Genomic DNA, 10,668 nt, shown 5'->3' on the forward strand with positions numbered 1-10,668 from the left:
AGCAAGTTGCAAGAAGTCTGAATATGAATGTTCTAAGGGCTATATGAACAGGGGTCTACTGTACAAAGAAACAAGCTACCTACATATATATACTCTGTTACTCTGTTAGATTCTGGTACCTTATGCTAGTAGATGTAGCATATGTAGACAGATATACCCTTTTCTTTGTGCTTATACATTTTCGTACTGAAGGACCAATCTATTTTAGGTTATATAGTACCTGCATGCCTCAGTCTATAACATGCTTGTCCTCAGACCTCTACCCTGTTAGACAGAGAAGCATTATTATTCCTATTCTGGAGATGGGGAGATGAGTCACAAAGAGAATGGCTTGCTTAGACTAGACAGGGAACAGAACCAAGTTCCCAGTTCATGCTCTAACCACTGTTCCCTCTTTTGCCTGGAGATGCTAGGACACAAAATAGATGGGAAAATTAGGCCTTTCATGGCCCAGGAAAAATTCTCTCACAGATGTACAACCTACATGTGGTGTAGCAGAAAGCTCACTCCTTAGGACATCCCTACATTGGCATGGAGGTTGAGGCAGGTCTATGGGTGAGACTAAGGGGCAGTGAGCCCTTCATAAGGTTTTGGAAAGCATTGTGCTTCCCTGACACGCAGTCCTTTCTAAAATTCCCCATGAATCACTCTCTCTCTCTCTCTCTCTCTCTCTCTCTCTCTCTCTCTCTCTCACTTGTCAGGTCAGTAGCTACATGCCTTAATTTGGCCTTATGTAAGTAAAATTACAATTTATCAGCTCAAGATCATGTTGTTCATCATCTTTTACAAGTATCTAGGGAAAAAATACTTGACCATCTTATCAACTCAACAAAGAAAAACCACAACAACTTCCCTTACTGATAATTATCAGTAAATTGCAACTATTATTAGAGAAGCATAAATCCATCAAGAGCTAGAAGTTGCCAGCTCTCCTCCAGGCTCCTGTATTGCATGTTTGAATGGGCTTCCAGGACTCCTGTCTTGAAACCCTGGGTGTGCCACTGTGTGAGTGTGCACGTCTCAATCTTTTTCAATCAAGGAAAACAGATAATGTAATAGCAGTGGTTTTTAAAAGAATGCAAATCGCTGTGCATTGGCAATGAAATGTTTCACCTTAGGATTAAGTGCTTGTGAGACTTCTCTGCATGAGTACTTGCTGATATTTTAAGCTAGTAGGTGTTACTCACTTGCATAAAGAAGTATAGGTTAGAGCTCAACTGGCCCAACCCTAAGGCCTGATCCTTCAATTCTTAAACAGGCAAAACTCCACCAGAAGTCAATGAAGTTTGGGCCCTTAATGAGAATTACCTACTAAATATTCCTGCACAGCACTGACTCTGTAATCCTACTATGGCAAAATGGTACATGAGAGTCTTTTAATAAAACTTATAATTTGCTTTGACCACCATTAGCATTTGGTCCCTAATGGCCTCAAAAGCCGTCACATTGTTCTTTACTGGACAGCGCATGGAGGTCAAGAATTAATTCTTCTTCAGTGCTGTCTGCTGTATTCCATTCATGCTCTCCCTGCCAATGTACATTCAACCCTTCATTTCACTCCTGTCACTTGGTCACAGGTTCCTCTGACTAGTGGAAATCAGAGTCTGCTTGTGCATCTCTTCTTTTCTTTCTTTTCCTTTTCCTTCCTATACAGCTGCAGAATAAACAAAAGATGCGGCATGTTTATCTGATAAACAAAATGAAGAAATAATAGTTACCACAAATTCAGGATGGGCAAATATTATAAGCTATAAATCAGGACATATCCTATGTGGCCAAATGACTGTATCAGGAATGCCTTCCTACTTGCTTTGTTGCTTTGCACAGTCAATCAACGAAGCTGGTAGTAATGAGATTGTTTTCATGTGAAGTTCAGGTGAGCTAACCAGCACTAATGATGGTGCCAATCAGCCTGCATGTCCAATAACTAGTCTGCCCATAGCACTGAGTGGATGTGGTTACACTCCTTCTGGTTTAGGGAGTTGCCCATGTCGAGCAGTTGGGTGGTTAAGGGCAGCCATGCCTAACATGATAAGTTTCTCATGTTGGGATGACTTCGCTTAATCAAGATTCCTCTGCTTTACTCCAAGTAATAATCAATTTTGTGAAGTCATTATCAATCTCCACCAAAAAAAAAAAAAAAAATTGATAACTAGTTAGGTAAACCTTGCACTGCCATTGTGTAGTTAACTACAATCATCCAAATTTTGCAGCTGGGCAACATGAAATAAAGAGAGGTAAAGCCCATTTTTTTCAGACATATACAGCATCTATGAAACTCAAGTTATTTTAAATAATTTGCTCGGAGTCACACAGGAAGTTAGTGACAGAGTCAGGGCTAGAAGCCAGATATCCCTTATTTTCCATGTCTGCCTTAATTCTGCTTTTGCAAGACACTAAACCATTTGGTGGCTATCCAAGGATCTCATTGGCTCAGCCACAAAAGTGAATAAGATACCACACAAATAATTGTAGTTAAAGTAGAGGCTGCAATTTTTGGTTTACTATAACATAACAAGACATGGGGAGGAACAGCCAAATAGCTCTTCCCTGTGCAAACTTCCTGGCAGAATAAGTCCAGTGTAGTTGGCAAACAAAAGGCCATAAAACAGGGCAATCATTAAGATAAGGTTAATGCTGACTTACCCAATGCATCAAGTAATTAACCATATTACAATACCTACCTCCCTGGTAGGAGGAGTTAATGGAGGAAAAGTCTGCTGTGAGGACCTCAATACTTTGAAACCTTGTAATAACAACAGGAAATAAAAAAGTGGGAGTGCCACACATCTTGGATCAGCCTTGATCTTGATCTTGATCTTGATCTTGGATCAGCCTTGTCACCTGTCTTTGGATCCACAGATAAAAAAAATCACAGAAGACAATCATCCTCAGATGAGAAGGATTGCAAATGATAACCTACCTCCCTAGTCAAAGCTCCCACATGGTCTGAGGAAGAAACAATACCTGAACTGCTAGCACCAGTTTTTCATGCAGGAAAAGCTCTTCTAAGACCTTTAAAGGGGAACTGGCCAAAACCCTGAGTGACATGGGAAATCCAGCACCAAAAGACAAAGAAAACAGGCCCAGGGGAAAAGTGAGCAGAACAAAGCAACAGATGTATAAATCAAAGAAATAAAATATAAGCTTTTCCCCTGAGATCCATGATAAGGCCAATCAGGTAACAAGGGTGAGAATTAAGATCCCTGGATTTTGCTTAAGCCCCAACCACAGATGAGTCTACCAATTGTAAGGAGGGTTGTCATCACTCCTGTCTTGGCCTATCCTAGACCTGCCAGTCCAGCCCTTAAGCAAGAGTCATAGAGTAGTACAGTTTGTATGGGGGTCTGACTGGGTGCCATAGTCAGGAAGGTACCACACATCCACATGTGCATACACACACACACACGTGTGATCAGCCTGCACTCACAGCAACACTCTCTTCCTACTCCCCGCCCCCACCCCCCTGCCCTGGCCAATACCTGCTCCAAGCAGGACAAGCAGTGCCCAGCAGTGCCCAGCCCAAGTCATCCACCATCTCTAGCTCCTGCTGAGAAGGAGCTGGGCTGAGCACATGAAGGCAGCAGCAGCGATACTGCCTCTGGAGCACGACGCTGCTCTGTCTCCCGGCTGGACTGTCCACCTGTGTCTGCCTTCAGTGGTACTGTCGCCTAGTTGGGGGCACAGGGGGCAGAGTCACCAAAACAGAAGTTCACCCAAGGTACCATTTTTCCTAAGGCCAACTATGAAGATAGGCTATTTACTGTAGGCTTCTAAAGTATGGATACTGAAAAACATGGCAAATTTACCTACCTAAGATAGAGACCAACAGTTTGGTCAATATTTGCAGTATTTCCTTGGACTCTAAGAAAAGGAGGAATCCTACACATAAATTGGTATAGCTTGCTGAAAATCCCATTTAACAATCCAAATGTGAGTACCTGTACTAAAAATGGGTCTTGTATGCAGCTGCTTGAAGATATATATGGCAATTTTGGGGGGTAGATTTTTCTTTTGTGTAGAAGAAAGTGAGGTATGAATGTGGGACAACAGTTGGTGCTTTATATAGCTCAGTAAGAAACAAAGCTCTCTGCATTCACTCAAAGGAAAGTTTCCAGAAGAGTAATTTCCCCTGTTTGTAGACACAAGAATATGTACTTAGAGCTGCAAATGAAGGGTTTAGTCCATCAACTTTATTTTTATGGTGCAAAAGGTTAGGCTCACATGAAGGCACAGATGGTATCCTCCTTTAGAGATGCCTGGATCAGTTCAGATAAAATTTTGCCATTTGCTAGGAAAATCCCTTGTCCAAACTCCTGTGTTTTCAGCTGTCTGAAGTGCAGAACCAATTACTGTGGGGAAAGATTCGAAGAAGTGGATATATTTGTGTCAATACAGAAATCCGAAGTCTGTTTCCAGCAATCTTTATACGGCAGTGCCCAGTGTTACTCAGTAGAGGCTGTTGTAAAACAGTTGGGTCAGCTCCTTCTAAAATACCAATGTCCTAAGCCAACTAAATATAAAGAGGCAGAAATGTTTATCCTGGTTATATCCTGGCTCAGTCCTTGTTCTATGGCCACATTTTTGCAGCCTTAATTATAGTTCCCTCCCTGATTTTTGCAATATTCAAATAGGCAACTGCATAATTGTTCACAATGGCTGAACTTCATCCTCCTGTTGAATGGGCTAAGTAAAGGGACTGCATGTTCTGCTTATCCTCAGACTGCCCAATGGTTGCAGACCAGCTCTGTGGAAGCTGGTTGAGTCTAGATACGCAGAGTTGCTTGAGGGGTGCCAACATAACCCATGTCATGGTGGTTCTCCTGCTCTCATCTCCATGTTACTGAATACCCATCCCCTTCTGCTTTTTTATACCACTGCACATGGTAACCATGCAAATCAGGAATCTGTTTACTTCCTTCCCTTTATCTCTTACCTCACTTACAGCGGAGCTGCACTGATTCTCCTGCATCTGGTCTCCTTATTTCCCATACAAGAAGGTTTGCCTCTGATACATCCTGAAGTCTTTACTAAGGCAATATCCCTTTCAAGATTATTAGGAATTTGCATTAGAAAGAACTAGCTTAAAATTAGAGCTGGTCAGGTAAGGAGAAAAAAAAACCTTTTTGTGAATGAAAATACAAAATGTGGTTTGGTTTCTTGTGATTCAGAGGGTCAAATTACTAGTTCTTTGAGACAATTTAGATGAATGATGAATCTGAGGTTTAATGAGTTTTACCGTAAGTATTGAGAAATCCATAAATTCATGCAGGAAGAATATTATTTTTTTATTTTCCTTGTAAAAAACCAAAGTTTTAGCTGTCCAATCAGGGAGTAGGGCTCTTGGGTCACCTATGAAAAATACAGATATAAACTGTCAGAGTCAAGATCAAGAATTCAGAAACAGCTCACAGTATGAAAAATTATTCACTGAGGCCAAGTTCTTAAAATATATGCATAATTAGACTTATTATTTAGACACTTGAATGGTTGGTAAAAGGCAGAACACACAACAGGCCCCATTGACATTACCAGGATCCAGCGACTCCATGATACATCACTAGTTGGGATGATGATGTGGGTAGTGATGGGAAAGGTCTGCTCCCGTCCTACCCCAGGCTGGAGGTGATGGATTTTGTACTTCAACCATATAAAACCACTGCTGCCTATGCTTTATGCTGATGAAGTGAATTTCATCCTCCAGAATATAGTTCACCCAAGCTCTAGTCACTTAGGATGCCTTTATGTAGGGCTTAGCCTTAATTAACATAACCTCATCAGACTCAATATTTTCTACCTTGCACATTTATACAAATTGATGTCTTAAGAAACCATGAATAGAGACCAAGATGTAAGTATTACTTTGTTGGGGGAGGGGAAGAAAAACATTGTATAATGTAATAAGGGGAAGAAAAACTTGGATTAGAAGATGGATTTAATAGGTTAAGAAGTCACAGAACTTTAACAAAGCATAACTTTACTAATACAAATAGGAACTCTGAGCTACATTTGAATTCACATCACACCACACCTGGTAAGAATTAGTCTAGCACAGCATCATCAATCATAGTGTGGTTGTCAGTTTTGACATCCTTTAAGTCTACGTTGTGTGCTTAATGACTACATTACAGAAAATGTAAACAGACACCAAACATACAGGTATGCCCTACATTTTTTTCCCTTGCTGAATATGTGTTTAAAAAAAAAAAAGAGGAAGAACCAAACATTGTTTGTTAACTACAAAAAGAACAACTTATGAAATTGTTATGAAATAATCAGAGAGATGCTGCTAATGGATAGGAATAAAAAGGATATTACATACTGCAAATGCAAAATGTTGAAACTTGGGGAAAGCCCAACTGGACAATATGGACTGAAAATATATAGTGAGGTTGTATACAAACTACCCTATATTTTGGTATTGGCTATTTACACACACATGACACACAGACATAGAGATAAGGTATTACTGTTGTTGTATTATTCGGTATACATCTTATGATTTCTACAGCATAATAGTATGATCATGATTTACTAATAGGGATGCAGGAGTCACTGGTGAGCCCATTACAAACCTTATATTAATAATTCATAAGGGAAAAATACTGTAGAAGTGCCTAAGTTCAAGACCTGAGTGAAATGCCTGAGTTCCAACCCCAAATCTCCCAAATTCCATTATTATTATTAGCAGATTTCTAGAATTACACCACTTACAAAAACCTTTCAGTTCTGCCTTTTCATTTCTACAACTGGTACACAAGAGTTAGAAATGTAGTGTCCTGCCGTGTTTCCATAGAATTCAATGGGGGAACAATTCACTGAATTCAGTGAGAACAGGATTGGACCCATCAGCAATTCATCCAAGGATCAGCTTAATTTGAGATTTTAGCAAGTGTTTATTTTCTGGCCCAGCAGCAGTATATTTAGGGGGGGAAATGTATGGAAAAGAAGGGTCAAAATCCAGATGTAAGAATGAATACCAAAGATAGATTCAGAGGGGGCATGAGTTTGAAAACTGTAAATAAAAGTCTGACTCTGGCTTTGAAAAGTAATGCTATCTTCCCACTGAAATTATGCCATGCTTTTTTGTGCGCACATCTGTCTATGTATATGTATGAATATATTTTTTAAATAAAAGAAACTATATTTTTGATAATTAGTTTGTTTAAGTTTCTATTGTAAAAAGGACTAAAACATAGCTATGTTTTGTTTTATATTATTTAGTTATCATCCTCAACTTCATGATTTCAACATACTCATAAAGAAAAAACACCTTGCAAACCTAATATAAAGTTCTATTTTTCCCATAAAGCCTACAACATTTTTCAATTAGCAGAAGTTTAAATCTTGTCATTAAAAAAGCAAAATATTGATTTGATTTGTTTACCAATGTATAATATACCCCCAGGTTTGTTTAAAATTCAAATAAAAGTTGATGGAAATGCACACTCTTGAAAATATTTACTTTTAAAATTCATTATTCATAAGAAAACATTTTCAAACTTGCAGTTTGCAAAGAAGGCCCAAACCTGTTCCCATTTAAAGCTATAGAAATAAGATTAAATCCAGAAACTGCTTTAGAGATCTCATTTTCATTTCAGCTCTTTGACTTTAGAAATAATAATATTTTTAATGGTGAGCAGGTCTTTTTGGAGTTCCGATTTATTCCTTATTGAATCCCAAGTCCATCTCTGCAGAGCAAGAGAAAGCAACTCTACCTAAACCTCCAGCAAAATCTGAAGAAAGAGACACACAGAAGACATTTCATTTTCCTAACTGTCCCTTATTGGGAGGCAAGAGTTTTAATTAGCAAAACATAAGTTTGAACAGTTATATTTTTTTATCAAAAACTAGAGAACTATATAAATTTGAGATAGTTTCATAAATATGTGTGCATTAATCTCCAATCAAATATTTAATGAGAACTGCAAATTCATTCTATAGCTATTGTCGTAAAATTTAAGCCTTATGATGCAGTCCTTACTTAAACTTTAACTTGAATTCAGTTGGAATTTTTCTTAGCACAATACTATAATAGCTTTAGAAATTAATAATGACATGTGCTTAACAATACAATATACTATGTTTTAAAATTGACTTATTTTAGATGGGTCCTTATTTTCTGTGCTCAGGAGACAGCAAAATATTTTCTCCATGTTTGGGCATGAACCACCCCCAAAAAACAAAAAAGATGAAAAACACCCTTGTAGAAAGTATCTTAACTATACTGAAAAGTTTATGTCTATTAATACTTTGACTCTAACATAGTTTCAACTTTTGGATTGCTTTACCTTTAACAACCTGGCTACATTGTAAGACTTACTTGCACAGATGCATGGCTTCTCAATACTAATTCCAATAGAAAAACTTGCCAGAACCCCTGAGAAGCCAACCTTTGAATCTGGAATTAAATAACAAAATATACTTCACACTGGACATGTGCAGGGAAACTTTACTTAAGGGAAAATAAATACAAACATCTTGTTCTGTAATCTGTAAGTAAGCTACTTGAACCAATGTGCTGCTTTTAGAGAGGCTACTGCCAATTACTTCTTTCAAGGCAAAGTTTTAACACTGTTTCTGATGCCAGAATATACTTCATACAGTATTAATAGCGGGTTACCAGAATTAATGAAAATGCACCATGTTCACATATAATGAATAAAAACCTAATTAAGAGCATAGTTAAGCCAGGAGCACGGATATTGTTTTTTTATATTAATATCCATTGTATTACTTCAGCATTTAATGTGAGCCTCTTCAGCTGACTGATGCCCAAAGGGGAACTAACAAATCGCTCAGCTGGTGGCTGACACTGGTCCTGAAGAAAGCTAGTAAGGAACACTTTGCAGTCTTTCAGAGTCTCTACACCAGCTGTCACCCAGCTATGGGTGCTGAAAAGCTCCTGTCACTTCATCCAAAGGGATTTACTTGGTCAGAAGGAAAATTTAAATACAAAGCATGCAGCTAAGAAGCTAGTGAAAAGGATTATGAGTGCACAAGAGCACATGTGTATAAGACACTAATACATCTTTAGGAAATTTCAGATCCCCAAAGCCAGGATTACTGCCAGAGGCAGGGTGGTATACGTATGCTGGGACCTTTACCGTTAGAGTTATTATCTCCCAACTATTCAACTTCATAGGTCTTTCATCATGCGATTTTTTTAACACTCCCCTCATCCTCAACAGGGAACTAAGAAAAAGCCATCTCTGTTCTATTATTCCTGCAAATCACCTGCATGCAAAATACTCTGTTGCTTTTTCTTACTGTCAAAGGTTTAATATTTTTTTCCCATTGTCCAAGTGTACCAAAATGTCCTGCCTAATTGTTTAATGGTGACTAAGGCAGATGAGCGCATAGGGTGTCTTATGTTTACTAGCCAGACTGCTGTATAAAGGACATGAACAAACAGAAGAGATACATGACAGGAGTTTTCGTTTAAACAGTAGAAGGATTCTGGCTCTGACCTGGCTGGCTATACAACTTGGTGCTCAGTAAAATGATATATTCTACCTGCCAGCTGAGCTGAAGGGGAATGACAGTGCAAGGGGGCTGTACCGTATGGAGTTGATTGAGGCGAGTTGATTTTGAAACCCAAACATTTTTGGCTGCTGTTTTAAAAAAAAAGCGGCCGGGGGAAAGGGGGGGGGGGGGGGAAGAAGAAAGCGGGGAGGAAGGTGAAACAGAAAAGTAATGTCTTTAAAAACTTACATTTTTAGCCAGCTTAGCAATGCGGTCAAATTCGACTCGAAGCAGCACCATGCTGGCTAGCCTGTGGCGAGGTACTGTTATTCTTTGTTAATAAAGCCTCTGGCCTGTCCTGCTGGATGCAGGAAAGTTGATGATAATGCCAAGTTGTTTAGAGGAGGACTGGAGAGCGAGACCACAGCATGCGATGCAAACTACCACTGCTGAGCCCCAGGGGAGGGTCATGCAAGTTGTGACTGCTGTTGGTTTGGGCGCACAGCCCTGACTTGGCCTCTAGCACAGTCGGCCCGTGTAACAAATCCATAAGGGAACGGGTGGTGGGGGGGCTTACTGAGGATGGGAAAGGAGGGGAGGGGGGTTACCTGGAACCAGAAAAGGCAAAGGAAGGGTGATGATAACCCAGAAGTGAAATGCAAAAGGTTTAATGTAAAATGAGTAATCATTATTTTGGAAAAATTCCCTGTCAAGAGCCTTTAAGGACATTAACATTATGTATAGCACAAAGCATGAGATTTAACAAAAGTGCTACAAAGCTCAAACCAGCTGCCTTTAGAGGTCACTAGAACATCACTGCAGTATTTACAAATTTTCCATGAAGGATTAGAAACTAAAGCCCTATATACACTATATACAGTTCCAGTGGATGCTGTATACTATTATCTAAATTTCTTCACATAGACTATCATGTATCTGCCCCAGCAAAGCTGATTAGTGAAGCAGCTTGACTCTGACATATCCTTTATGCCAACCACAAGCTGCCTTGCACAGCCACCTTATTCACTGTGGAGACAGGCCTGAAGCAAGACTGTAACACAACAAATGCAAATGAGATGAGCCTTACACCACTTAAACTGAGATGGCTATAATATGTAACAGCTTAATGTGCCCACAGAAGTGATTGATGCCCCTTCCATATCTCTAAAGAGCTTCAGTTTTGATGCATTCTTTTTAACTAAT

The 10,668-nt window shown here is 39.2% G+C and overlaps 1 long non-coding RNA gene across 1 annotated transcript; it reads right to left on the bottom strand.

Annotated features, from left to right (window-relative positions):
• Positions 1-4,213: 4,213 nt before the first annotated feature.
• LOC149874692 (uncharacterized) lies at positions 4,214-9,891 on the bottom strand. The gene is made up of 3 exons (XR_016439962.1): positions 9,715-9,891; positions 5,240-5,352; positions 4,214-4,352 (listed from the first exon to the last, which is right to left on the bottom strand). It is a non-coding gene; the product is annotated as an uncharacterized LOC149874692 (long non-coding RNA).
• Between the last annotated feature and the right edge of the window lie 777 nt (positions 9,892-10,668).

The sequence above is a fragment of the Crocodylus siamensis genome, chromosome 1, assembly GCF_052110815.1.
Source record: "Crocodylus siamensis isolate JL-2025a chromosome 1, ASM5211081v1, whole genome shotgun sequence".
In the NCBI taxonomy this organism is placed as follows: Eukaryota; Metazoa; Chordata; order Crocodylia; family Crocodylidae; genus Crocodylus; species Crocodylus siamensis.